Source organism: Macadamia integrifolia, unplaced genomic scaffold (assembly GCF_013358625.1).
Source record: "Macadamia integrifolia cultivar HAES 741 unplaced genomic scaffold, SCU_Mint_v3 scaffold1688, whole genome shotgun sequence".
Classification (NCBI taxonomy): domain Eukaryota; kingdom Viridiplantae; phylum Streptophyta; class Magnoliopsida; order Proteales; family Proteaceae; genus Macadamia; species Macadamia integrifolia.
Window position 1 is genome coordinate 225,238 of NW_024868311.1, and position 27,706 is coordinate 252,943.

General features: G+C 39.4%; 1 long non-coding RNA gene across 1 annotated transcript; it reads right to left on the reverse strand.

Moving 5' to 3' along the window:
• Positions 1-15,709: 15,709 nt before the first annotated feature.
• On the reverse strand, positions 15,710-17,180 carry LOC122064582. Its single transcript, XR_006135762.1, has 2 exons — positions 16,001-17,180; positions 15,710-15,923 (listed from the first exon to the last, which is right to left on the reverse strand). It is a non-coding gene; the product is annotated as an uncharacterized LOC122064582 (long non-coding RNA).
• Between the last annotated feature and the right edge of the window lie 10,526 nt (positions 17,181-27,706).

Sequence of the window (27,706 nt, forward strand, 5' to 3'; positions counted from 1 at the left end):
AGGTTCCACTAGAATCTACGTTTCTCACGCCGAATCTCACCCATACCGAACGTGAGCTTTTGTTCCCAACAAGTAAGTGGGAGAGGACATTTAACTTTATTTTAGGCTTGTTTTTGCATCATTAAATTGTATCTAGACTGGCCATGTCATCATGCAAATTATGTATAGATTAGTCATCCTCGTATGCCGTTCGCACGAATTGCTTGTGCATTCTAAACAAATGATTTATGATATGTGTGTTGTGCTTTACATTATCAATGCTAAATGATTGATGTACTTATGTGATAAATGGTTGGATTACTGTGCATGATGCATTATTAGACTAAACGCCGTAGTCGGCTTGAAAACGAGTGCATTGGTAGCCCATGGTATGCGATTTAGGATTATCATTTTCCATGCTACGACCCTTCCCAACAAGGGTTGAGGTGTTGGGTTATCACTTGGGGGAAAGCAGTGGTCGCGGTTGTCAAGTCATTGTGGCGGTTAGACATACACTTGGCTGGTCATTAGGAAAGTCGGCAACCTCAGTGGTATATTCAAGAGGGCCAATCGTACTGCTTTTAAATTACTGGGGTCAGCACCTTTACTTTTCTGTCATTTACTTTTATGTTGAGAGCCGGTAGTCGACATGCTTTACTTTTCTGAGTACTCACAATGGGCCTTCTCCGATAACCCTATGGGCGTATCGCCGGATGGAGTTCGTGGCTCGTACCCAGGGCATACGCACACTGTGGTTGTAAGTAGCACATAACTAAAGACTTAGTAATGTTGTTTAGGTGGATAAGATTTAAAATGAATCGCATAGCATATAGTGCATATGGATGTGATTGTTGTGTGGTCTTTCTTTTCACTTACTGAGCTAGTAAGCTCATCCCATGCGCGCACCTCTTTTAGATGATTTTGCATGTCACCCGCCTGAAGATCAGGAGTCGGGCCCCACTGTCGAGTTTCCCATTGTGGATTGGTGGGTCCCAGAGGAGTATAAGTACGGTGCTAATTGCATGTGCGAGGGCTATGCTGTGGGACCGCAGTAACGACACCGTACAGGATTTTTCTTTTTGATTCTTTTAATGACCTCCCCTTTTGTGTACTTGATACGTAAATTTTTATTCTTTTGTGTAAATATCATGTCTGCAGGCCCACATGTATTTAGCTATATACTACAATTTAGGTATCAAGTATATTAAGGATATTTACAGGTAATTCAAGTATTCTGCTGAACTTTTGAACACTTATCTTAGATGTGGGTATGTTGTGGTGGGGTACTGTATTAGATGATCCTGGCAGGTTTGGGTTAACTAGAGTTAACTCGGTCACCGGTCCGGTTCTATGTGAATGGGGTGTGACATAGACCCCCTACCTTTAGTCACTGTTAAGGAATATACCATATATGCTGATGTTAGCAATTATATTTTATTTCAAATACCAAAATGTCCTTATTAAATATGAAGTACCTAAAATACCCTTGTAATAAGTTACTATTTCTTTCACTCGGCGACATAACTTATTTGGAAACTCCTCATCTTGCTCATGTTGGATTCGATTTCTTACTCCGCCAAACTCTTAATCAGAACAGAGGAGGGAATATTGGCAAGCAGATGCAACCTCTTCATATGAGAAGTTACAGAGTACCAAAGGAGGTAGAGGTAAAGGACTAGAGGCAGCAAGAGGACCACTGATGTTCCCTGATTTGAAGCTCCCCATAGTCTTCAACAAACCAGACCCAATACTTCAAGGCAAAGGAAGAGGCAGAGCTTGTGGGCTTGGGGCCCATTGTTCCTTTGGCAATTCACCTCTGTTCTTCAATTCTTCTTGTTCATCATATTCAAAAGGTGAGAGTGCATCTCCCTCTTCCACGTTTAGGCTTGAAGGAGTAGATAATGCCTGGGCTCTACTATTGGTGACTCTGTTTGCAGGTTGGACAGTTGTGGGTCTTGTCTTAAAGCTTGGTGGAGCAGATTGAAGTGCTCGACTATGGGCTTGAGGTTCAAGGAGCGTAGTGGGTGTATTCTCCTGAGTATTCACACATTTAATGTAGATCGATTTCTCAGACTACTTCTTCCTGCCCTTTAAGACTAGGAAACACCCCATTTTAGGCATGAAACATCAAGAGAATTCCTACAAAAGGGAATGCAAAAAAAACAAAAAAGAGATTTGAAATAATCCAAAACCAAGCTTCTTCCTGTCCTTTAAGATTGGGAATTACCCCATTTCAGGCATGAAACCTCAAGAGAATCCCTGCAAAAGGGATACCCAAAAAAAAAAAAAAAAGAGATTTGAAATAACTAAAAACCAAATGAGACTTGAAGAACCTCAGCGTGCCCAAAAATGCAAGAACTAAAAAATAAAATATAATATAAAAAAGGGAAAAAGGAACCATTACTTTTTCGAGTGATGGAAATTGGAAATAACTTCGATGACTATATAAGAATCAACAACCAGAAAGGTAAACCCACTTCCCACCGTGAGCAAAATGATGAGCCCATGAAAGAAGGTTGGCTCAGTGAATACTTCTCCTTCTCGTCGGCAGCCTAAGATGGGAGTAATGCAAGCACACTTCTCGCCGAAGACGAAAGGAGAAGTATTCACCGGCGACGAAACTTGTATGAACCCTTGGTCACAGGTACGGAGAGAAGGAGAGAAAGTGATAAGGAAAATGAAATGGTAAAATGAAAAATAAGGGTGTTTTATTCATAAGGTCAAAAATGTCATTTCATAGCATTCCTTAACAATGACTGACGGTAAGGGGGTCTAAGTCAAATTTGGTGAAACAAAGGGGATTGTCTTTATAATTATGGCATTCTCTAAGGGGTGGCGCTGTAAATTACCCTATAACTAACATATTGATGAAGGAGATACATGGAGGAGACTCTTTTAAACCATAACTAGAATATCTGCATACAAGTCTACCTTGAGAGCTTTGCAATTTCCTTCTGATAAGCTATTGGGAATTATGGCATCTATATGAGAAGTGAAAAAAGACAAACCTTTCAGAGTTCATCCCATAGCTTGTAGAAGTTGACGTTGTGAGGGCCATGGGCATTATGGCACAGCTCATGAAGCATCGTATCAAGAACCTGATGGTCTCTATTAATGATTTCGCATGATGGGTTCAACTTGACTAGCTATTTTCTGAAGAATCTTCCGTGCTTCATCTTCTCTGTCCCTTTTGATGAGGGTTTTGATGATTTCCCAAACCTTGTTAAGATCGCCCTGATTCATCCGTCCTTATCGGAGCACCGAAGAACAAATGACACTCTTTCCTCTATCAAATCAGAAGAGTTTCTTCCTGTAATCAAAATTTAAAAAAAAAAAAATGACCCCTTCGTGAATTGATTCAATCTCAAATTTTATAGATTAGCCATCACTCTCCGCCCCCTTTTCACGCAAATCTGATGATCGTGGAAACACAATTTTTTTCAATTTTGGGGGCTTGGAGTCGTCGAACATAAAAAAAAACAATATATTGGAAGAGGGATAGGTATGTCGCGGATATCAAGTATGCTAGCGGATAGCACCAATAGGATCACATGATGGAGTATCATTCAGGAAGGATATGAGGATCATTTCAGAAAAAGGGAAGAGAAAGATAGACACAATGGGTGCTAGCATACTTGACATCGGCGGCCTACCCAACCTTTTCCTATATTAAAAAATGGGATTCATCCAAAAATTAAAAAAAAAAATTCATCAAAAAAAAATATTACAAAATGGGAAAGGGACACTATCTAGTCGCATGCCCCTATGGGATTCGGGATTTGGGTCCTCTGAAGCCTAATAAGGCATCTGACGTGTATCCAACGTCTAGAAACGCCTTAGACTGCATGCTTGAACGTTTCTGGCTGTTGGATGCACACTAAACGTCCTGTTGCACCACAGAGGAGCATGACCTCGGGATTCAGATCTCTCAACCCAAGTAGTGCGAGGGTGCATCACAGTTCATATAGCACAACACTCGAAGTCAACACCTAGCGCTGACAACATTGGATGGCCTTATGCAAGATGCCACACGGAGAGTCTACTACATGCAAAACATTGGAATTTTCTTATGTTATTCTTTTTCATTTATCGAACAAGGTTTATAGATCTAGGTTCTTATTCTCTTTGCCCAAACTCTTAGAGCTACATCTTTGTGGTTTTTAGATCCACTTGCCATCTCCACTACCCATAATAAACCTCATAGCAAAATGGAGGTGAGCGAAATGCCTTTTTCATCCTTTTTTTTTTTTTTTTTTGTAGGGCTCGATCTTGGAAACGATCCAAAATGATGTTTTGTGCAGAAACCCTTCTATTAGGGGATCGATTTTCCTATTTTTTCTATTAGTAAGGATGTGTTTGGTTGGTAAGAAAATGAAAGAAAAGAAAAGAAAAAAAAAATAGAAAGAGACATTATCAATTATTTCATCATCTTTTAGGAAAATTTACATTCACCTCCCCTCGTGTTTGCCCTTATTACATCCACCCCCTTTCGCTTTTCGTTTATTACAAATAAACCCACCTAACCTAACACCGTGAGAAGCTTATTACTTTTAAAATAGAAAATACTTAATTACCCTTTTACATACTTGAACTAAAACACTCAATAATAAATACCAATATTACCCTTTTTTCTATTTGTAAACCGAAGATCCCCAAACAGCTTAGGGTTTTCTACCTTACCTTGTCCAGCAAAAGTGAAGAGAGAACTTTCCTTCTCACTACTCTACATCCTCTGCTTCACCGGCATCGACACGTCTACCACCAGATACATGACCAAAGTTGAAAACAATGTCTTTCGAGCAATGATTGAGTGCTTTTTTTTCCTCCTTTTCTATTAGGATTTGAATAAAATATAGAAACCCATTCTGGTGGCAACTTTGAAATCTTCTATTGTTATATTTTGTAGTAGAAGAGAATCAATAATTTGTGAATTGGATGTTTTGGCTGAAGCAACTACTCCGTGAATTCTCTCACTGAAGGTCTCCATCTCAACTGCACTTCCTCCCCTGTAAAATGTTGTTCCTGTTGGAATATATGCACCTGGAGTGGGAACCTTGAATCATTTCGTTCTTCTTATCCTAGGTGGTGGTGTAAAGGAAGGTACTTGCTCTCTGCCACTTTTCAAGAGCTGCTTGGGTTTCCTAATTAAAGACAGACATTCAACAAGTTACTCGTTCGGATCAATGCGTGGTGCAACCCGATCTATTCTGCTATGGGGAAAGTTATACTGAGGTAATCTCTGTTACCCATTTACTATCACACCCCACTTCCAGTAAACCCAACTTACCATTAGGAATACCAGTGGTATGATTAAGATACGTACCTATCTTACGAACCTACTAGGATCTCTTATCGTAGTACCTTAACATTTCACAATTTCACATCACAAACCAACCAAAAGCAACGGAATTAGAGTATAATAGTGAAATCATCAATAACATATGAAAATATTTAATGATAATATAATATCCATAACCAAGTTATTATGTTATAATTATCCAAGACTTATAAACATTAATCCCAAAATATACCATCCACAAGTCTATATCAAAAGGATCAAAAGTATGCTGCACATTGCATGGTGCAACGTAAGCACAATGGTCGCAAGCACAGTCCTGATCATGCTCTTTCACTTCCAATAGCCACCAGTTAGTCACTCTATACTCGAGTTCGAAGGAAAGAGAATCACTAGCCATAGGCATGACCATACCTGCATCATCATCTAAAGAGGGGTGTATACGTGGGGTGAGCTTTCCAACTCGCTCAATGAAGGGTGGGGTTCATACATATCCAAGCATAGCATTCACATAAGTAATTATGATGTATGATTACAGAAATTAAACACATAGTCCATGATGATCGTGATGCAGTTCATTTATTTTATTATTCACCTAACAATACAACTAAGTCTGGTAAATGCTACTATGACACATTAGGCTGTATCCCTCGTCTCGGAACCACTATTGACTACACAGGGATACAAACCCTAGCCATGAATAGAAGCCTGTCGGTCCCCGTATGAGACCATGGGTCACCTAGCAAACCCCTGATAACCCCTTCCTGGCTATCACAGCATCGGTACCAATCATCGGCCTTGCCGGAAAAGTTCCCACCTCCGGCAACAATCATATAGTACTGTGGGTGCGGCATTCTAGAAAGGCACATCAAACATACCATAATGGGTTATCCAACACCTTACCCCCTGTTGGCAAGGCTTTGTAGAATAGCGAGTGATACCCAACCAAAAATAATCTACATACCTTCATAGTGATACAGTTAGTATGAATTACACGATACTAGTAACACATCAGCCATAAAGTATAATCCATCTCCAAGTATAGTCCTAGGGTGCACAATATCGGTAACACCTTGGCCACAAAGTGTAACCCGTGACCGTTTACCTAATCTAGCATGCATAATAACAGTTGAGTATGGACTACGCAACACCGGTATCCCCATCGCCACGAAGCATATCCATTTCCAAATGCAGTCCCAAAGTACATGATACCGGTAATACATCGACCACAAAGTGTAATCCATGACTATAATTAACTCTAATGCACATAATCAATGTATGAATGCAACAAACATACTCACGGTACCGGTACCACTTCGGCCACACCGGATCCCGTCATACATATCCATAAATATTTCATATCATATTCATCAGATGTAATATATGATAGAACATTGTTGTCATGCGAGCAATATAAATAAACATATAAAAATATACACATGTGAGAAATTCTAAATTAAATAAACATTCCCAAAAATAAAAGCAATCATCTCTCACCATGATTATGCTCGTGTGAATATAGGGTTCAAGTATGGCCACCGATTGTTCAACTCAATTGTGACCTCAGGGTTCATGCATCACTGTCTAAACACGAAGGTAACCGAACGTTAATACGTGTCGAAAACATCAGGAGGGGCCCACATGGGTCACCCCAAAGGGTACAGACAAAGTTCCATAGTGACAATACTATCACCGGAAACACCCATCAAAACACAAGGACTGTCCACCGAAAATATCAGTCCTGTTTTCGATGAACTGGCAGAGAGCCTATAAGGCTTGGGTGTTCACCAAAAACAGCCCACCGGAAGCAAATCCAATGTTTTGAGTGGCTTATTTTTTGTGGCAGTACAAAACTACCCAGGTGAATTGGGGCTTTTTGGCTCGGGCCCGATCGCCGGGATTTGTTCTATAGAGTTTATGGGGGATGTTCATAACATTATTCTAAGATAATAAAATCTTGATTCCACTGAGCCATTTGGGAGATATGTCGATCAAGCAATCAAAAACCTAAATGGTCATTTAGTCAATCTTGTTATCGGAGCTCATCAAACTTGGTTTGAGCTCGACAATGGCACTGGGGAGGTGGAATACGCAATCCCTAACCTCGACATGATTTGTAACCTAAGATTACTCCTATACTTAGCTTTCCCTAGGTCAAAATGAAGAGAGAGAGTGGTGGAAGAGGTTGCACTTACCTCAGGCAAGGGTTCTGACAATGAGGCGGTAGCCAGGAGCTAAGGTACGCTTCCCTCCTTCTTCTTCCTTTCTCCTCCCTTTTCTCCTCTTCTTTCCCTCTCCCACATTTTGGGCAAATGAGAAAATGGGAAATGAGACTAACTTCTCACTTATATAGTAAGTCTCTCACTAGGGTCCGTTTGGTTGAACCATATCCAGTCAAAGTAGGTTATTACGTAATTCGGGGCATGTGGACTCAACTACTTTGGTTTGTAAAGTGCTCATGCCATGAGGAAGGTGTGGAGGATGATTTGGGATCATCTGGGGCTGTCACGGTGTGGGTGGTGGGTCCCACAAGCATCGGAGCCCAACCAACAACCTGATTGGTCACCGGAAATAGTCACCAGATTCAGGCTCAAGTTGTTTCTGATGGTATATTTTTGGTGGTCAAGAAAGTCTTGACTACTTGTTGTCCACCAGCTGGTTTTGCAAGGGTAGTTGCCCTCAGTCGTACTCATAATCTTTCAAAAATTTTGCTACGTGTCTGGATTCATGTGTGGGGAGTCAGGTCACTTACTATCTGGAATCAAAATGTACGAATCCCCTTCAATTGGATTGGCACGCAATGCACGAATATGTGGGGTCATCCCTTCCCCTTCGGCAATAGGTGGTCGCAAGCCAAAATCCGACTATACTTCCCACTTCCAGTCTGAGACCTATCACAACAGTTCAAATTAGACCGGGTCAAGGCACTAGTGTAACATTCCCCCCACCTTACAAGAATTTCATCCTCAAAATTGAACATACCTGGTAAATCAAACAATCCAGGATACTACTTCATCATCTCATCTTCCCGCTTCCAGAATGCTTCCTGTTCTGGGTGGTTCATCCATTTCACTTTGTCAAAGGAAACAGTGCAGTTGCCGAGAATATGGTCCTTTTAGTCAACAATCTTCTCTGGATACTCCACATAGGTAAAATCCTCATCCAACTCACGGGGTATGTAAGTCAAGACTTGAGTGGGGTCGGGAATGTACTTCCTCAACATGTATACATGGAAGACATCATGTGTACCCTACAACTCTGGTGGTAAAGCTATTCGATAAGCGACCAGTCCGATCATTTCCAATACATCGTACAGTCCCATAAACCTCGGAACAAGCTTTGCCTTCTTGTCGAAGCGCATTACCCCTTTACTAGGGAGATCCACAAAAACACCTTATCTCCAACTCCAAATTCCAAATGTTTCCTCCAGACATCTGCATAGCTCTTCTGTCTAGATTGAACTGCCTTAATCCTCTCTCTGTTCACATTCACCTTCTCACTAGTAGCCTATATTAAGTATGGACCCAGAATATACCGCTCACTAACATCATCCCAATAAAGTGGAGTTTGGCACTTTCTGCTATACTGTGCTTTGAATGGGGACATTCCAATGGTGGCCAGATAACTGTTATTGTAAGAGAACTCAATAAGAGAAATGTGTTCATCCCAACTGTTACTTATATCTAAGGCATATGCTTGAAGTAGGTCCTCCAATGTCTAGATAGTCCTCTTCGATTGACCATTAGTCTGTGGGTGAAATATAATGCTAAAATTCGATTGTGTGCCTATAGCTTTCTGCACACATGTCCAGAACTTGAAAGTGAATCCGGGATCTCGATAAAAAATGATGCTAATTGGTATACCATATAGCCAGATGATGTTGTCAATATACAACTTAACCAACTTGTTCATAAAAAAAGTGACCTTGATTGGGATAAAGTGAGCTGCCTTAGTCAAGCGGTCTACAACTACCAAAATGGCATCCATACCCTTCTGAGTGCGGGGTAAGTCTGTGATGATGTCTATGATAATATTCTCCCATTTCCACTCCGGAATAGGTAGTGACTATAATAACCCATAGGGCCTTTGCCTTTCTGCCTTGAATTCTTGGCATGTGAGGCATCTCGACACATGTGTGGCCACATCATTCTTCATTCCCTTCCTCTAGTAGGAGCCCTTGAGGTCCTTATACATCTTGGTGCTATCGGGGTGAATGGAGTATGGAGAGTTGTGTGCCTCTCTCAAAACTATATCTCTCAATTCACCATCACTAGGCACGTATAACCTCACTTTGAACTTGAGAATCCCGTATTCAATTATAGAGAAAGGCCCTTTTGGGTTTCTTCCTTGCATTATATTATCAACTTCTGTAATTCTGCATCATTACCCTGAGCTGCAGTGATCCTATCCACTAGACTAGGTTGTACCACTAATGTCGATAGTGACAAGGTGACACCTTCCACTAATAGCTCCAAGTCTAGTTTCTTGGCCTCCTCTATGAGATGCTCATTGGTGGTCAGTGATGCAAGCGTCAGTGACTGGGATTTCTGACTAAGTGCATCAACTATCACATTGGCCTTTCCCGGATGATAGTGGATAATATAGTCATAGTCCTTCATCAACTCTAACCAACGCCTCTGTCTAGTGTTGAGCTCCTTTTGGGTAAAGAAGTACTTGAGGCTCGTATGGTCACTGTAAATCTCACTCTTCTTACCATATAAGTAATGTCTCCATATTTTTAGTGTAAATATCACTGTTGCCAACTCCAAATGATGGGTGGGGTAGTTCTTCTCATAATCCTTCAACTAGCGAGATGCATAAGCAATGACTTTCCCGTGCTGCATCAATACACAACCTAATCCCAGCTTGGAGGCATCATTATACACAACCATTCCACCTGTACTAGTCGGGATAGTCAAAACTAGAGCTGATACTAACCTTTGCCTTACCTCCTTGAAGCTCTTTTCACAAGCATCAGACCACTCAAAATTCACACCCTTTCATGTGTGTCGGGTTTTTGGGGTAGCAATGCGGGAGAAGTTCTCAATAAACCTCCTGTAGTATCCGGCCAATCCCAAAAAACTACGTATGTCTGCCACATTCTTGAAAGTCTCCCATTCAAGGACTGCTTTCACCTTGCCTGGGTCAACCTCTATATCCTTATCTGAAACAATGTAGCCTAGGAATGCCACCTGTGACAACCAGAACTCGCATTTGCTGAACTTGGCATAGAGTTGCTTCTCTCTCAAACGTTGCAATACTAACCTCATATGAACAACATGTTCATCTGCACTCTTGGAGTAAACCAAGATGTCATCAATGAATACAATCACAAACTTGTCCAAGACATCCTGGAATACTCGGTTCATCAAATCCATAAATGCGGCTGGTGCGTTAGCCAACCCAAATGACATCACCAAGAATTCATAATTTTCATACATTGATCTGAAGGCTATTTTGCTGACATCACTATCCTTGATCCTGAGCTAGTGGTAGCCTGATCTAAGGTCAATCTTGGAGAATACCTTGGCACCCTGCAACTGATCAAACAAATCATTTATCATTGGCAAAGGATACCGATTCTTAATGGTTAGCTTGTTAAGCTCCCGGTAATCAATGCACAACCTCATACTTTCATCCTTCTTGATGAACAATACCGGTGCTCCCCATGGAGACACACTAGGTCTAGTGAATCCCTTCTTCAGAAGATTCTGAAGTTGCACTTGCAATTCCTTCAACTCTGTGGGGGCTATACGATAAGGGACTTTTGACATTGGTGCTGAGCTGGGGAGTAGATCTATAGCAAACTCTGTCTCTCAGTCCGAGGGGAAACTTATCAAGTCATCCAAAAATACATCGAGAAATTTCCTCTCCACATCTACCTCAGTCAATGGCCTAACATCTATCTAGTATCCATCACAGATGCTAGGTAGCATTGACATCCCTTATCCAATAGCTTCTTCATCTAGAGTGCTGATATGATAACCTTCTTGGGTTTCTTGGGCTTATCCCCTTGAAAGACAAACTCATCCTCGTCGTGAGATCTGAAAATGATCACCTTTTCGGCACATAGCACACTGGCTCTATATGTGGATAACCAGTCTATCCCTAAAATCACATCGAAGTCGGTCATATCCAACTCGATTAAGTGAGCATTCAACTTATATCCACCTATGGTCACTGGACAAGGCTCATATACCTTGTTCTAGACTTTAGTTGAATTTTATTTTCTGTCAATTGCTTCAGTTATTTGAATTTCCTAGACTTAGCCTAGTTAGGATTTTCAGCTTTCAGTCTTTTATTTTCATAAAAATGGTGTAAGCTTATGTAATCAAGTTTTTTATTTAATGAAATGGCTTTAACACCTATGTTGGTCTCCTAGTTGTGAAATTTATGTTATTATTGTCTTTAAATTTTTTTTTTTTATTTCAATCATAATCCTCAATCATAGTTTGGTTGAGATTGTGAGTTAAGGTAGAGCATCGTGCTCTTATACCAAGCTGTCACACCCCACTTCCAATAGACCCAACTTACCATTAAGAATACCGACTGTCTGAGTAAGACACGTACCTATCTTACAAACCTGCCAGGATCTCTGATCACAGTACTTTAACATTTCATAATCTCATATCACAAACCAACCAAAAGTAGCGGAATCAGAGTATAATAGTGGAATCATCAATAAAATTGGGTAATGTCTTATGATAATATAATACAGTGCAAATCTGGAAATGAAAATGGACAGATTGGGCTGAAATGCAACTCTTCTATAATGATTGCTGCACCAATGGGGGTCTTGCAACTCTTCTAGGATGCAAGTGAAGTAGAAAATTATAACTCTTTAAGGATGGAATGAAACTTCTTTAAGGTTTGAAAGAAACTCTTATAGGTTTTAAAGGAATCTCTCAATTGAAGAACCACAATTCGATTAATCAAATTCAATTAAAAACTCTTATCATTTTATTTTTACATGCTATATATCTTTGGTGGCCTTTTATAAGCAAATAAAATTCTAAAATCTCAACTTCTACCCCTAAGATTCTAAGGTTGACATTACATAAGAGAAGAAAAGAAAGATGGTGGAGAAATCCCACTATCTTGTGTTGCTACAAAAGTTTGTATTGTCCAAGGTCTTGATGCAAGCTTCAAAGTCTCGATTCTTGTTTCAAGATAAGTAGTGACTTCCAAATAGGCTTTCTTTGTAGCTTTCAAAGGAAGAGAAGCTTCTTAACTTAGGGAAGAGCAAGAGAGCTTAAAACAATCTCGTAGGGACTCCTAATGGTGGATTTGGCCAAAAGTGTTTGGGCCAATTTCTTTGGTGCTTTTTAATGGTTTGAGTCACAATGTTGTTGGGGTTGGATTATGCCTTGGTCCAGGGCCAAATGTGCTTTTTGGGCTTGGGCCTTGATGTGAGTAGATCTCTGCAAAGGCTTAGCTGTTAAGCTTGGATGCAATTAGGCTGCATCAAATTGGCAAAAGGGAAGCAACCCCTCGATTACTATTTATAGGGAATTACCCTTGGGTAACACTTGTGAAATCCATATAGGCTTACATGGATTTGCTAAGGCAAATGGCCTACATGGATTTGCTAGGCTTAGGTATCCCACTTTAGTAGGGCGTGCCCACATGGGAATATATGCTGAAGCGTAGTAGTTATCTTTGTTAGTTGTTCTACCAAAAACCAATTCTTTGTTAGTCGTAATCAGTAGTTATATTTGGGAGTTGTAATCAGTAGTTATTATCAGTTGTGTTACTTTTATTTAGATGGTGTAGTGGAATAGATTGGGGAGTTGTAACTATAGACGATATGTAAGCCTATTTATAGTTGAACACTTGAAATGAAAGATTATTTTAACCTTATCAACTACCTTGTGTAGAGAGGCTTCCCTTTTTCTCACCTTGATCCTTATCTTCTAACTTTATCTTCATCTCTAGTTTCCATCATAGGGAAGAAGGGTCCATCAACCTCATGATCTTGTTGTACCAAGATGCATTAATATGGACCAAATCCAAAGTCTATAAATGGGGAGCCAAGGGAAGCTTGAGAATTCATAGATCAACAATGGCAGTTCAGGGCTATCTACTCTTGGTTTCTACCCTCCAACTTCTCTGTGTCAGCTGCTTCTCTCTTTCTGATGGTGCAATTGCGTGTCCTGATCCAACTTTTGTCGAACGAAGTGATTTCCTAGAGGATTTCTATTTCAGGCTGCATCATTTGCTTACCAAGTATGTCAACTGTTTAATATACCTATAGTTACGTAAGACTATATTTACGTAAGAGTGTCAATCCGTACGGTTTCAGTATTTCTATATGGTATAGAAGACAAAGAGTAGATAGTGAAAAACTGTATTGAGAATATAATCAATTTTCAATATTAGTACAGAATCGGCTCAGTACGAATTCTATTATATTCAAATATTGTTTTGGTATGATTTCTATTTCGATACGTTTGCCCTTTTTGGCCTTTTTTGGGATGATAATAAACATAGTCTGTAATTTGGTATTCAATAAGGGTGTTAAATGGTAAGATTTCCTAGGATGGATGCTGAAAAACGTCCAAGATTTTGATTTTATTAGTTCTTGTTGGAGTTGTGGATCATCTCCCCTGCTAATGGCCATGCCGAAGGTAGGGGAGTGATCTCGGGTTTTTTAATCCCTCAATTTTGTATTTAGTTTCTGCTTATCTTTATAGATCCTGCTTGTATTTTCTTTTTTCTATTCTTTTTAATACATATGAATTTTTAGCAAAAAAAAAAAAAAAAAAAGGTAAGATTTCAGTATTTTGGTATGGTTTTGGAATTCGATACTTCAAAACATATGGAATGGTTTTGTATTAAACACCAATATTATAACAAACCGATAAATATACTATTTCCAAACTATATCAAAACTCGTTGATTTTGATTCAAATGATTTTAAATGATTAGTTTTTTATATCGATACCAAATTGACACTCATAGTTATGTTGTTGTTAACTAAGTTCATCATGCTACATACACATTTTAACGTGTCTTCTTGTGTTTTTTAGTATGAAGGTGCCATAAATGCAAGAGGCCAAAATATTTGGGATAACTTCACCCACCAATATCCAGGTCTCTCTCCCTCACAACTTTGCAAGCTATTAATGTAATTCTCATTCCACTCGTAAGTACAATGAAAGGAATATACTTTCTATCTTAGCAAGCTTCTAACCCTAAATTGCATATTTCTTTTTTTTTTTTTTTTTTGTGGGCTGATGAGGGTGTTCGAACCCTCAGCCTAACTGAGCCCCTTGAGCACGGACATACATTCCTACATACATACACCAAATCAACATCATATCCCATAGGGCAACTCCGACGGAGGTAGGGTTTGTTATCGGAATCGAGAGAGGAATTTGCCTTTGTTTCAGTTTTGGTTATCCTTTTAATTGGTGATAGCTGAATTTGAAATCCAAAATGCCTACTCTAAAGCTGTATGTAGATTTTCTTCGTTTTAAAAAAAATATTGTAGAAGAGGAGTGTCGAGGTGAATAGTGCAATAGGGTATAATGGTCCTATCTTATTTAGTTGGTTTTTCATCAAAGAAATGTATTTTGATTTAAAATTAACAGCATATTAACACTGTTAACATTAGAAAAGGGGCGTAATTCGTTCAAACCTCTAAACAAACTACAGAGGAGGGGAGGGGGGGATATAATTTTTCATTTTTTTTTATTCAATATTCAGATGGGGACATTATGAGCCTGTTTGGTAATTCCCCCGAGATAATTTTTTTTTATTTTATATTCCATTTTAGGACAGAGATGGGAAAAAAACGTTTAGTAATTTGCCCTCAAGGAAGGTTCCTCCAATACTGAGATGGTCTTTAGGGAAATAAAGCAAAAAAATGTTCCTTAAAAAAACCGATAGAATCCTCCAAAAACCCTACATCACACGACAAAGGAGGCGGCCGCTGGTTGTGACCGTTGTTGTTCACCAGAGAGAGGGAGCTACCGGACGACGAGCTCGAAGTCGCCTCTGCTTCTGAAAACCTGCTGGATGACGAGCTCGAAGTCGCCGCTGCAGTTACCCTTCTCATCTATTTGATCGCTGCTCCTCTCGGATCATCTTCTGGGATCGTCCTCTGCTGAGTCGTTGCTCTAAGATCGTCCTCTGCTCCTCTGAGATCGTCTTAAGGTAGGTACGTCCCTTCTTTTATTGAATCAATCTCTTCTCTCTCTCTCATTATCCTTCCTTTGAAGTACATCTCACCAGGAAGCTACCTGTGGGTTGAGAAGCAAGTAGGATTGGGAGATATTCAGGGAGTTGGTATTTTTTTAGGACTTATTGATGGGAAATTTTAGTTTCTCTCATAGATTCTTGAAGCATAGTCTGTTATACGTAATTTTGTGAGATCATAAACCTTTTAATTCTCATGATAGGGCAGCAAACAGGTTGCAGAGAATGGGGTGATGAAAAAGAAGACCTGGACAATATACTAAACATTTATTGATAAACACTCATTGCAGTGGCAAATGTTGATGCCCTTATCTTTTCTATTAGATTTGCTATCTATAATGAGCTTTGATCATCAATTCAGCATCACACTTCTATACGCCTTTCTTCCATACGCACCAATCTACAGTGTCCCTATCGGATTGTATGAGCTTCTGCTCTTGTGTTGTTCCTGAAAATCCATAATGCAAATGAGCACAAATAATGTCCATTAGCCACATAAAAAGATGCCCAAATAATAGTTCTTACTCCTTATCGTAGCTGAGACATATGGGCATGTGGAGTCTGGACTTTTCTTGCCAAACGCTATTTCATTCCAGGAACTGTCCCCATAACAGTCTCGGAACTAGTTTACCAAACGCTCACACAGAGTAAAAAAATCGTCTTTTAATGAGGTAACACAAATAGATGATTTTGCTGAAGAACGACGTTCTAGAACAGAATCGTTACCAAACTGGCTCTAAATATCCTGAATTAGAGATCACAAAAGAAATCCATTTTAATTTTAGAAATAAAATATGAGCTTTAAACCATAACTCACTTGCAAATGTACCATTGATCAGTGATTTACTACATTTAATGCAATCATACCTAAAACTAATTCCATCACAAATACACCAGAAAGATGCCCCTCATATGGGAAGAAAATTTCAGAACTAACCATGGGTAATAAATTAAAGAGAAAAGCAGATCAGCTTTTGGGTTTTGCAAATACCAACAACATATCATGAGATAGGTAGCTTTTAAAATGTAAAGCTATGAGTTGCTATTGATCCAACTCATATGGGAGAAGCTCAAACTTTCCCAAGTTAGAACCCTTGCCTTCTAAACTACTACATGCTCAGTCACTTGTTGACCAAAGCCTCAGTGGCAAACAAGCCACAAACACCAAGTCCTCACTTAAGTCCTGCCTCATAACATTTACCATCGAAGACAAGTGAGGAACCCCATAGAGTCCTCTACTAAAGGAGAAAAATCCCATGTGCAAATACATAACATTCTGATACCAAATTAACGGGTAATCACACATTTGGCAATTGAAAGGCCAATACTCATAAGTTCACCTCACAAAAGTTTTCCATATATGAACAAATGAGGAAAAAGAATTATCAACAAATTAGCTTAAATAAAAAATAATTTCTTTCCTTTGAGGGGGGGTATTGATCCTGTGCTTGTGCGTTGCATTAGCCTAACCCCACAAAACTAGTGGTGTTTCTTTTGACATTAGTTGAGGAAGGGAGGCTATGAGTAGAAAAAGATAGTGCAAAAGGATGAGACCATGGAGGCAAAGTCAAGCTACCTTAAAAACATTCCTCCATGGACCCTCTATAAGGCATGAGAAGTTGTAGCCACATAACACGAGAAATGAAACCCCCAAACATAAAACTGTGATGGAGAAGATACCCCTCATATGGAAAGTTACTATGTTCTTATCATGGATGGGTTCTTCTGCAACTTCAGCATCAAAACTAGAAAGAAAACAAAAAACCCCAAAACAGAAAACTCCCAAATCGTAGTCTCTCCGATTAACATCTCAAACAGAAAACCCCCAAAACTTCTAAAACCCAAATCAGATTTTCATGAGAGAAGCAGAAAAAAATAAATAAAAATAAAAATTAGTTGCAATGCAAAAGACACACGCACCTAAGAGAGAGTCCTAGTCTAAGTGAGTTGGTGATGCGGAACTAGGTTTCTGAAATTGGAATCGGTTTGCTGAGGGACCCATTCAATAGTGAAATAGCCAAAAATCAAAATAATTAAATAACGTGAAATTTCTAATAATGGGTGGCAATATGGTAAATAGATGATAACTCTAAAATAAGAGGAATTCTCAAAAAGGGAAAACAACGTATTAGATGGGGAGGGGTAGACTTGGAACTAAGAAATAAAATAGGTTAATTGAGAATAGTAGAAGGAGATAAGGGTAATAATGGAGTTTAAGATAAACAAAACCCTTCACTTGATTAAGTTGTCTTCAACCTCTAGACAACTAGCACATAGGCGGTAGAACTGAGAAACGAAAGAGGAAGAATCCTTTGATATCCTTCGATGAGGTCTGATGTTCCAAGAATAGAGTTGCCACAACTTGATCTTCCAAAGGCACTGAATACAACTTAGGATAACTTGCAACAAGAGATCGAAAGGCCTGAACCAGATCTGGACAGAAAAGAATCTCGCACACAGGAATGAAGTTTCCTGCGGTTGCTTCAGCAGGCCTTGGATGGCCCTGCAATTCTGGTCGAAGGGCCCCCTAATGGTCCTTAAGAAACCCTCCAAAGGGCTTGAGTTCTGGCTGACTGGTTGGAGAGTTCTAACCAAAGTCGATTGTTGCTCAAACCTGATAATGGCAATCAATCTTGGGACCTGTAGCTGCACTTCAACCCGAACTTGGTGGCTGGTTTGGATCTTCAATACACTCCTACGCACTCTCAGATCACTCTTCACAAAAGTAATGGAGTAGCCTTAGGGAGAAGAGGGAAAATCGCAAATCGTATAAAGAAATGGGGGGAGAGAAGAATCACACAGCCCTAAGGCTCTCAATACTCAAAATCAATTCATATTTTCGTCAATCTGGCTTTCTCAATTGTTTACAAGCATATAAATAGGAAATTTAAAAAACTCTGACATGGAAAGAAATTCTAAAAGGAAACTGACTCAGAAGGAAAAGAAATCCTAAACCAACTCTAACTATATCCTACGTATGCAACTTCTAAAAAATAAACAAAATAAAATAAACTAAAGATATTAGTTTCCTAAATAAAATAAACTGCTAAAATCCTACTAGACTAAGGACTCAATATGGATCCGGTTCATCTCTCGCTGGATACCCAGATGGGTATGGATCGCTCTATGGGTGCATATCTACATCAATTCCCCCGATGTTGAGAAAAACTCATTCACGAGTTTTGTAGAACGGGAGAATCAACACCAATCGATCAACATCCATCCTTGCTTGTATGAAATCACCATCGAAACTAAGATCAAATGATATGAAATCCACGACGCAAAGTTCATTGGTGAAGTGGTGACTCGGGAAAATAAAGTTGATTGGTTCACTGAAGAGATCAATCGATTAAAATTTTTTCACAAGTTGATCTACAACTTCCAACGGTGCCATGTCATCTTCTACCACTGGTGATTCATCTTCTGGTTCGTCTACCTGTTGTGCAACAGCTGAGATCACATAGTTGAAGGTAGAGTGTACTTGAGTTTTGATGTCCGCAAGTTTCTCTATGATCAATTGCATTTGTTGACGGATATCTAGTAAAAGGTCTTGATCCATCGCCTAGGTTGTTAGAATCACTATGGATGGATACTCAAAGCAAGGAGTAAGTGGTAGAATGGTAAAGAAGGAGGTTTAAAGAGCAATGGCATAATGGTTTTTTTTTTTCTTTTTCTGGTAGCAGTTCAATTTGGAACACAAGGAGAATGGATTTCACGTACTAGGGGAGAGGGGTATACTTGGAGGATAAACTAAAAATATTAGTTTCCTAAATAAAATAAACTACTAAAATCATACTAGACTAAGGACTCAATATGGATCCGGTTCATCTCTCGTTGGATACCCATATAGGTATGGATCGCTCCATGGGTGCATATTTACATCAAAAAGCTAAACAGAAAATAAAGAGGGAGAAGAAATAAAGAATAAGTAGAAGAATGGAAGGGAAGGAAGAGAAGAGAAGAAAAAATCATAAAAGAGAGAGATGGAGGTCACGGCAGTCTATATTCAGCCAAGTAAAACATTCAATTTTCCAAAACTTCAAATCTGTCTTCACTAGTGTATTACAGGGCTTATAAAAGAAAATTCAAAGCATAACATTGGTAACTAATTAAAGATGGAAACTAACCTATATAGAAACTGAAATAAAATCCAATCTGAATAAAAGACTACCAAATTATATTCTAACTCTAAAAAAAGAAAGCAAATCAAGAGAGATTTCTAAACTCATCTCCCAACTACGTCATAACCACTATAATTGTAGCGTATATGCTGAGAGTTAGAGCGTATGACCTAACAAAAGGACCAGATGAGAAGTTCTTATGAAAATTACCAATTCTCCTTCATTTCTCTTAAAATTGCCTTGCCCAATTGGTTGGGAGTCTTGGGAGATGTTCACAATACTTGTATGGATTCTAAGACATGGAATTTGTGTAAAGTGCAAACTGAAACTCCAATGCATCTATTTTTCAACTTCATTTTTGCATCTCATGTTTGAAAAGTTCCTTTTTTTTTTTTTTGGGTTATGAAAAAGTTTCAAGCAAACTTTGGAATAGATGTGTTCAAGAATTTTCACACCCTGGGTTTCATGAAAATGATTTGAAAAGAATGCATTAGTGTTCTTGAGAAGGAAATAGGAAAGGTGCCACAGGCTGGATAATAAAATTGCTTAAATAAATTGTTTTAGTAAGATCCAGAGCATCTTTCTTAGAGCTGGCTTGCTATGCACTATCAGTCAAAGCTTACAGAGTCCACTAGTATATTTAATTTTATTTTTTGGTTGAAATAGTCATTATGTGTCAATTATATTAGCTGTAAGAATCTTATCATTAATTGGTGATTTAATGTAAAGTTCGAAGAAGAAAGAATTTGACTGGTCAGTAGTCGGTTTGGATCAACTGTGTAGTTTTACCCAAATTTTGCCCACTTTTGTTTGTAACTCAATACCAAACCCTAAACCCCAAGCCCCTTGTTGCTCTCTCTCTCTCTCTCTCTCTCTCTCTCACAAACAAAAAATATGGAATCATGGAAGGACTTTGAAGCCATGTTCTTGTTAAGTGCATACATGTGACATACTGAGATGGTAGCCATTTATTTCTTCTCTTCCCATTTTATTGATGTAATTTGTGTAGGTTGTATCTCATTATCTCTTGATTTTCTGATTTATTCCTCTTTTTTCTCATCATCCAGAGGAGTTTCTTGCTTTTTTTCTTTTTTATTTAGGTGTGAGTATAAAGATTTTAATGGTGGGAGGGGAATCGTTAGTAATTTGGTATTGCAAAATATCATGGCTTTCTGCTCTATGTTCGAATTATCATTGAATCTACCTCTGTAATTTAGTCTCATGGATTTTATGTAGAACCATAGTTTCCTGGTTTTAAGCGTAATATTCTGTTCGGGTTTTCTCTTCAAGAGGAAACAAAATCATTATTGAATTTTTTCCCTAGTTTTTTTATCACAAAAAAAGAAAAAAAGGAGAAAAAGAAGCCTATATTACGAGAGAACCTTATAGTGTTTCTGTCCATGGAGTTCTTAATGTATTGATAATTTGAATGCTGAGATTTCTCTTTATTTCTTTTGTCTTAGTTGAACTAGCCTTGGCTTTTTAATTCTCAATTTAATGAGAGATAGTATGTGATTTCCCAATGTAGAACTGGTAGAGAAATCGCTTCCTAAACCCATCTCCCAGCAGGGAAGCTCTCCACCCTTTTTTATATTTTAGGTGTATGCATGCTGTTGATATGCAGTTGTTGAATTTTACATCCAAGAGATTGCGATGATCTTGATTCCTCATTTCCCTTCATTTACATGATTATGCACAGTGAAGGAGTATGAAACTCTAACTATGGCGATATCTCTAAGGCGTGCTTTCTCAGCAAGGAACTTTCTTTTCGTCCGAAGCTCAATCCACTCTAGTAATCTCTCATACTCTCACTATCGTTCATGCAACCCTGTATGGGAGAATTCTATGATTGGACCTCGCGAGGATTGCAATGTAATTGGGCTTGATTTTCTGAGAGAAAGTCGAAGATGGTTTGCCAAAGGAAGAAAGTCAAGTAAGTCTCTTATCTTTGTATTTATTTTACTTTATATCTGCCAGTAACACCTCCTCTAATGATTCCATTTTGGTTTTCTGTCTCTGAAGTGGTATGATCAACTAGCATTCTTTCATACTATATGATATTTATTACCTGTAACTGGTTGGAGCTAGTTGAAATATATATAAAGAACTCTTTCACTTCTTTCTTTTTCTCTTCTTCCCCTCTCCCATTTTGAGCTAAAGGGGAGAATTTAATAAAAAAGTTTGGGGTGGTGGCACATACACTTGAAAGGATGAAATAAGAGTAATGTAGGACACTAGGACCACTACAATTAGGTACCAATCTTACAGGAGGATCATTGAAATTCTCTGTATAAAATCTCCAACAGAAACAATGTCGCAGGTGAGGAAGATGGCACAGTGACTTTACTTGATGCTGGCATGATGAGATCACACTTTTAACTTCATAACAGAAATAGTAACACTCTTGTAGTAGGTTTCAATCACCCCACAGGACAAAGGTTATATCAGTGATAATATAGAAACAAAGATGAACAAAAAAATGAGAAGGGGAAGAAGAAGAAAGATAGGTATCTCACCTACTGTAGAGAAGGCCTCCCACCTAACTCCACGAGAGCATCTCACCCAAGCTGTCTCTCACAGCACTGCACATCACAGTTTTCCAGCATTAAGTTTTTTTTTTTTTTTTTTTTTTTTTTTTGTATACTCAAATCCTGGCTGTAGATCAGCCTTGTCCTTTATTTATAATAAAACCAGTTACGGCGTAAGATCTTCTAGAGACATCCCAAATTGGAAATAATAAACCCTACCTCTAATATAAAGAGCCTTAATTACATTAGCAGATCTACTTAAAAATGGAAACTCCTAAGATCCTATTTAATGAAAGACAATCCACTTTCTAAAACCGAAAAATAGAAACTATTATGAAAGAAAAAGAAACTACCAAAGATCTTCCTTAATCCACCACCATGCGACCTGTCCACGTGGGGCCAATAACTGAACCTTGCAATAGCTGTAAAAAGATCACAAAATCTCTGCAATTTCTTCTCCATGCATCTACCAGCTGGGTCCCAAAAATTATGTAATTTCCTTAATTGATTCTTCAATTAGACAGGCTGTACAATATCCTTCCAATTTTAGGAATTAATCCTCCCCATTCCAAAAAAAAAAAAAATCAGCTAGTTGATATCGTAGAAGGGGCAAATTTTGATTCTCCTTAGGTTGATGATCATATCTTCCCAAATCCTGGAATATAGCTCTACTGGATGGTGGCATATCTTGGTAGAACAGATGGCTAACCTGGGCGGGAATTGACTTGACCGATAGCCCCAAAGTAAGGGTAATGTAGGACTAGATTTGACAAGCAAACTAGACCCAAGACTGCAGGAAAATTAAACCAAAGAACAACCACAACCCCCACAATAATTCACAGCAGATTGATATACCAGCAAGAAAAATCAGACCACAGAAAAAAGGGTAACAGTAACTATCGGTCACAGTACTCAGTACTATCTAGCTCATATTTCAGTAGATCCAATAAACTAAGATCCAGCAGTATTAATGAGATGCAGCAGTCCCAAAACAACAGCCGGAAAATAGCAGAACACAATTAAACAGATCAGTTATCGATTCTGTTTAAATTCTGGCAGATTCACTATAGGACAAAATTTTGGAGATTTTGAATATCTCTCTAACAGCAGCTTAGAATCAGACCTACTTTGGGTCGATCCATCAGGGAGTATAGGGGAACAATCGACCTTAATTTGGGGCCTAAACAGTGCTGGAACTGGCTCCAGCAGAAAAGGCCAAAAGGTTCTATTTCAGAATTTTCTGAGCAGAAAAGTTGCAGTATAAATACCTGTACATTGCAGCAGTGTAAGATCTTGAGAAGGGAGAAGACTTGAAGAGAATACTAGAACCTGAAAAGACCTCCTGGACTTCATGCCGCAAGGAGTCGTCGGATCACACACCAACCCACACTGTGATCAAACACACAACAGACTCTCACAGAAAAGCAGTGATAACAGCATAATTTTGTTTCATAAAATTGTGGGGCATAAAAGAACCCCTTTCCTCCATTTATAATGATGGGGAATGTTTACAAATATTGGTAACTCAAAGTTTCTAAAACTGAAATAACAAAACTACTAATATGTAGTTACTAAAAAACTAAGATTGTAAACTAATGAAAAGGAAACTAAATTTAGACTGGAATTAAAAACTAATATTGGACTGAAATTAGAAGCTAAAATTAGAAACCAATTTATAAACTAAATCCAAGCTAAGTCCCCCATCAATACCCAAGCCGTGGGGCTTGGAAACAGCCTTGGTCGACCTCAGCCACTGTGGTGGTGGTCGACATTCTTTCCCCGTCTGAAATAAGTCTTCAATTCTACATCAACTCTCCCTAGCTTGAAAGCATTCGTCTCCGACGAATGGGCAATAGACATGTAGCGCTCATACAAGTCGGGATCAAGTCTCTTGAAGTCTTCAGCATGAATCCAAGTACAATCACTATGGGGATGGCCCTTCCACTTGACAAGAAAAGTGTGATATCCGGTGCCACGGTGGGAGGTCTTGTAATTAATCATCCAAGACATCTTCAACAACTTCAGAAGTAGGTGGCTTCAGTTGGGGCAGCCTTAACATCTGTTCCGTGTCTCCATCATCCGAATGGTGCCCAACATAAAGATGCAGATCAGCCACATTAAACACGTTGCTTATGGTCATGTCATCAGGCAACTCAAGCACATAAGCATTAGGTCCTATACGTTTCAACACCTTATAGGGATCCATCTTCTGTGGATGTAACTTGGTATTGACACCGGTCTGAAACCGTTCAGGATTTACTCGAATCATCACCATGTCCCCGGGTTTGAACTCCACATAACTCCGATGACGATCAACAGAAGCCTTATACACCTCATTGTTCAAGGCAATAAGTCGTTGGACGTTGGTATGCACCTCAGTGATATGACGTAAGAACTCATCAGCCTCAATACTAACTCGAGCTTGCGGTGGGAGTGACATAAGATCAATAGGCCAGTTAGGTTGAACTCCAAGCAAGATCTCAAAAGGAGTACGACCCGTTGTAGGAAAATTCTGCAATGTCAAGAATGGAAGGCCATGTCTTCTCATAGTCTCGAACCAAACACCTCAACAAGTTTCCCAAGATACGGTTCACCACCTCTGTCTATCCGTTCGTCTGTGGATGAAATGTAGCCGAAAATTCAGCTTTGTATTCGTCTTCAACCACAATGTCTTTCAAAAATAACTCATGAATTTAACATCACGGTCAGACACAATACTAGTTGGCAGCCCATATAGTCGCACTACCTCCTTGAAGAAGAGCTTTGCAACCTGATAAGCATCAAAAGTCTTTCGACAAGGTATGAAATGAGCCATTTTAGAGAAACAATCCACAACCACCATAATGGAATCATATCGTTCTTTAGTAGGGGGTAGTCCAAGAACAAAATCCATGCTAACATCAAGCCACGGTGCATGAGAAACAGGTAGTGGACAGTATAAACCTGTGTTTTGTTTTTCCCCTTTCGCCAACTGATATACACGACATCTCTTGATCACATGTTCGACATCCTATGCAATGCATGGCCAATAATATCGATCCGTCACCAGTGCAAGAATCTTATCATTCCCAAAATGTCTTCCTAATCCTCCTCCATGTAACTCCCGTATGCTGTGATGGCATAGGGAAGAGTTTGGAATATAAAGCCGTGTGCCAAAGAATAAGTACCCATCATGAATGGAGTACTTTAGGTGCCGTCCAGCCTGTTGCAACTCCGTAAAGACAATGCTAAAATAAGGATCAGATGCGCACTCACCTCGTATCTGATCAATGCTAATAACATGTACTGAAAATGTGTTAAGTGTGAGCACTTTCCTGCTAAGTGCATTAGCCACTGTGTTCTCTTTTCCTGCCTTGTACTTCATAGCAAATATAAACTCCTGTAAGTAAGCTACCCATTTGGCATGCCCGTGGCTAATCGACTTCTGTGAGTGAAGGTGCTTCAAAGCCTCATGATCAGTGTATAAAATGAACTCCTTACCAATGAGGTAGTGTCTCCAATGGCGTAGCACTTGGGGCCCGTTTGATAACGTTTCAAGAAACGCGTTTCTATCGTTTTTGTGTCCAGAAACGGCAGAAATGGAACAAAAAGTGTTTGATAAAACTGTTTCATTTCACTTGTTTTCAGAAATAGAAATTGAAATTTCTACCTATTTATGGTTCAAGAAATGACCCAGGCGCCGTTTCTGGAAACGACTTGTGACCATTCTTTCGCTGATTATTATTGACTTCCAGAAACATGACTTATCAAACACCTTCAATTCCATTTCTGTTTCTAGAAACGGAAATTTATGTTTCTGCCGTTTCTTGAAGCAGAAACGTTATCAAACGGACCCTTGGACGACTGCTTCAGATCATATGTCGAATAGCGCTTCTTGGCCTCATTCACTTTCTCGTTATAGAAAGCGATGGGGTGTCCTCCTTGCATTAACACTCCTCCTAGCCCAACATGTGAAGCATCAGTAGCTACCTCGAATACTCTGTCAAAATCTGGTAGGCGTAGAATGGGTGCCTCTGTCATCTTCCTCTTCACAAGAGCGAAGGCTTTGGTCGTTGCTATTGTCCATTCAAACTTCCCTTTACCTGACTTCATACATTCAGTGATGGGTGCCATAACTGCACTGAAATTCTGAATAACTCTCCTGTAGAAAGAAGCCAAACCATGGAAGCTACAGACTTCTGTTAGTGTCTTAGGTATAGGCCAATTGGTGATGCTCTTGATCTTCTCCGGATCAGCTTCAACCTCTTTTGATGACACTATGAATCCAAGGAATACAACTTTGGGAAGCATGAAGGAACACTTCTTGAGATTGATGTATAACTTCTCTGCATGGAGTACCCTCAAGACTTGCCTCAAGTGGTTCATATGCTATTCTTGGTTCTTACTGTATAGCAAAATATCATCGAAGTAAACAACCAAGAAGCGACCAATGAAAGGGTGAAGTACCTGTATCATGACTCGTATGAAGGTGCTAGGTGCATTCGTCAGACCGAAAGGCATTACTTTCCACTCATATAAGCCATCCTTGGTCTTGAAGGTGGTCTTCCACTCATCTCCAGAACGGATGTGAATTTGATGATAGCCACTCAGATCTAATTTGGAAAAGACCTTTGCCCCGGATAGAATATCCAACATGTCATCTAGTCATGGTATAGGGAACCTATACTTGACTGTTGTCTTATTGATAGCACAGTTGTCCACACACATACACCAAGACCCATCCTTCTTCGGCATGAGTAAAGCTGGTACTGCACAAGGACTTAAGCTCTCCTCAATGAAGCCGTTCTGTAATAACCCATCCGCTTGCCGTTTCAGCTCGGCATGCTTAGTGGGGCTAAGTCTGTAAGCTGGAAGGTTGGGTAAAACCGAACCAGGAACCAAATCAATAGCATGCTGTATGTCTCGCATGGGAGGTAGCTCATCTGGGAGATCATCAGGGATTAAGTCAGAAAAATCAGATAAGAGCTCTCTGATAGGTGCACTATGCATTACCTCAGGTTGGGGAGTGACTTCCCGAATAACCAGAGCCATAACCATTCCACTCTCATGACTTGTGTGTAAGAACTGCTTGCAGGGAATAGCTAGCAACTCCTTTGTGGGCATAGCTACTACTTTCTTCTCAATGTCAATGTCCTTCTGATTTGATCTTAGGGATCTCTTTCGTCGTATTTCAGCCGGCACATTTACCGGATAGAAAGTTGTAGGAACACCCTTCCATATGGAGGTACATAGATTCTTCTTCCCTTCAACATGGCATCATTGTCATACATCCAGGGACGACCAAGCAATACATTTGTGAGTTTCATTAGAATCACATCACACCAAACTTTCTCTTCATACCGGTAAAGTTTCAGAGGAATTGAGCTCCTTTTGTTCACCTCCAAAGTATAACCATTCAGCAAGGATACCTTATAAGGCTGAGGATGTGGGTCAAATTTCAAGGTTGCTTTCTTCACAAAGGCTTCAGAGACAACGTTGACACAACTATCAATGATAATCTGACAAGTATGCTCACGTGACTTCATACGGCTGTAGAATATGCAGTTACGTCGCCAATCGTCTCCTTTGGTTTTAGCCACCAA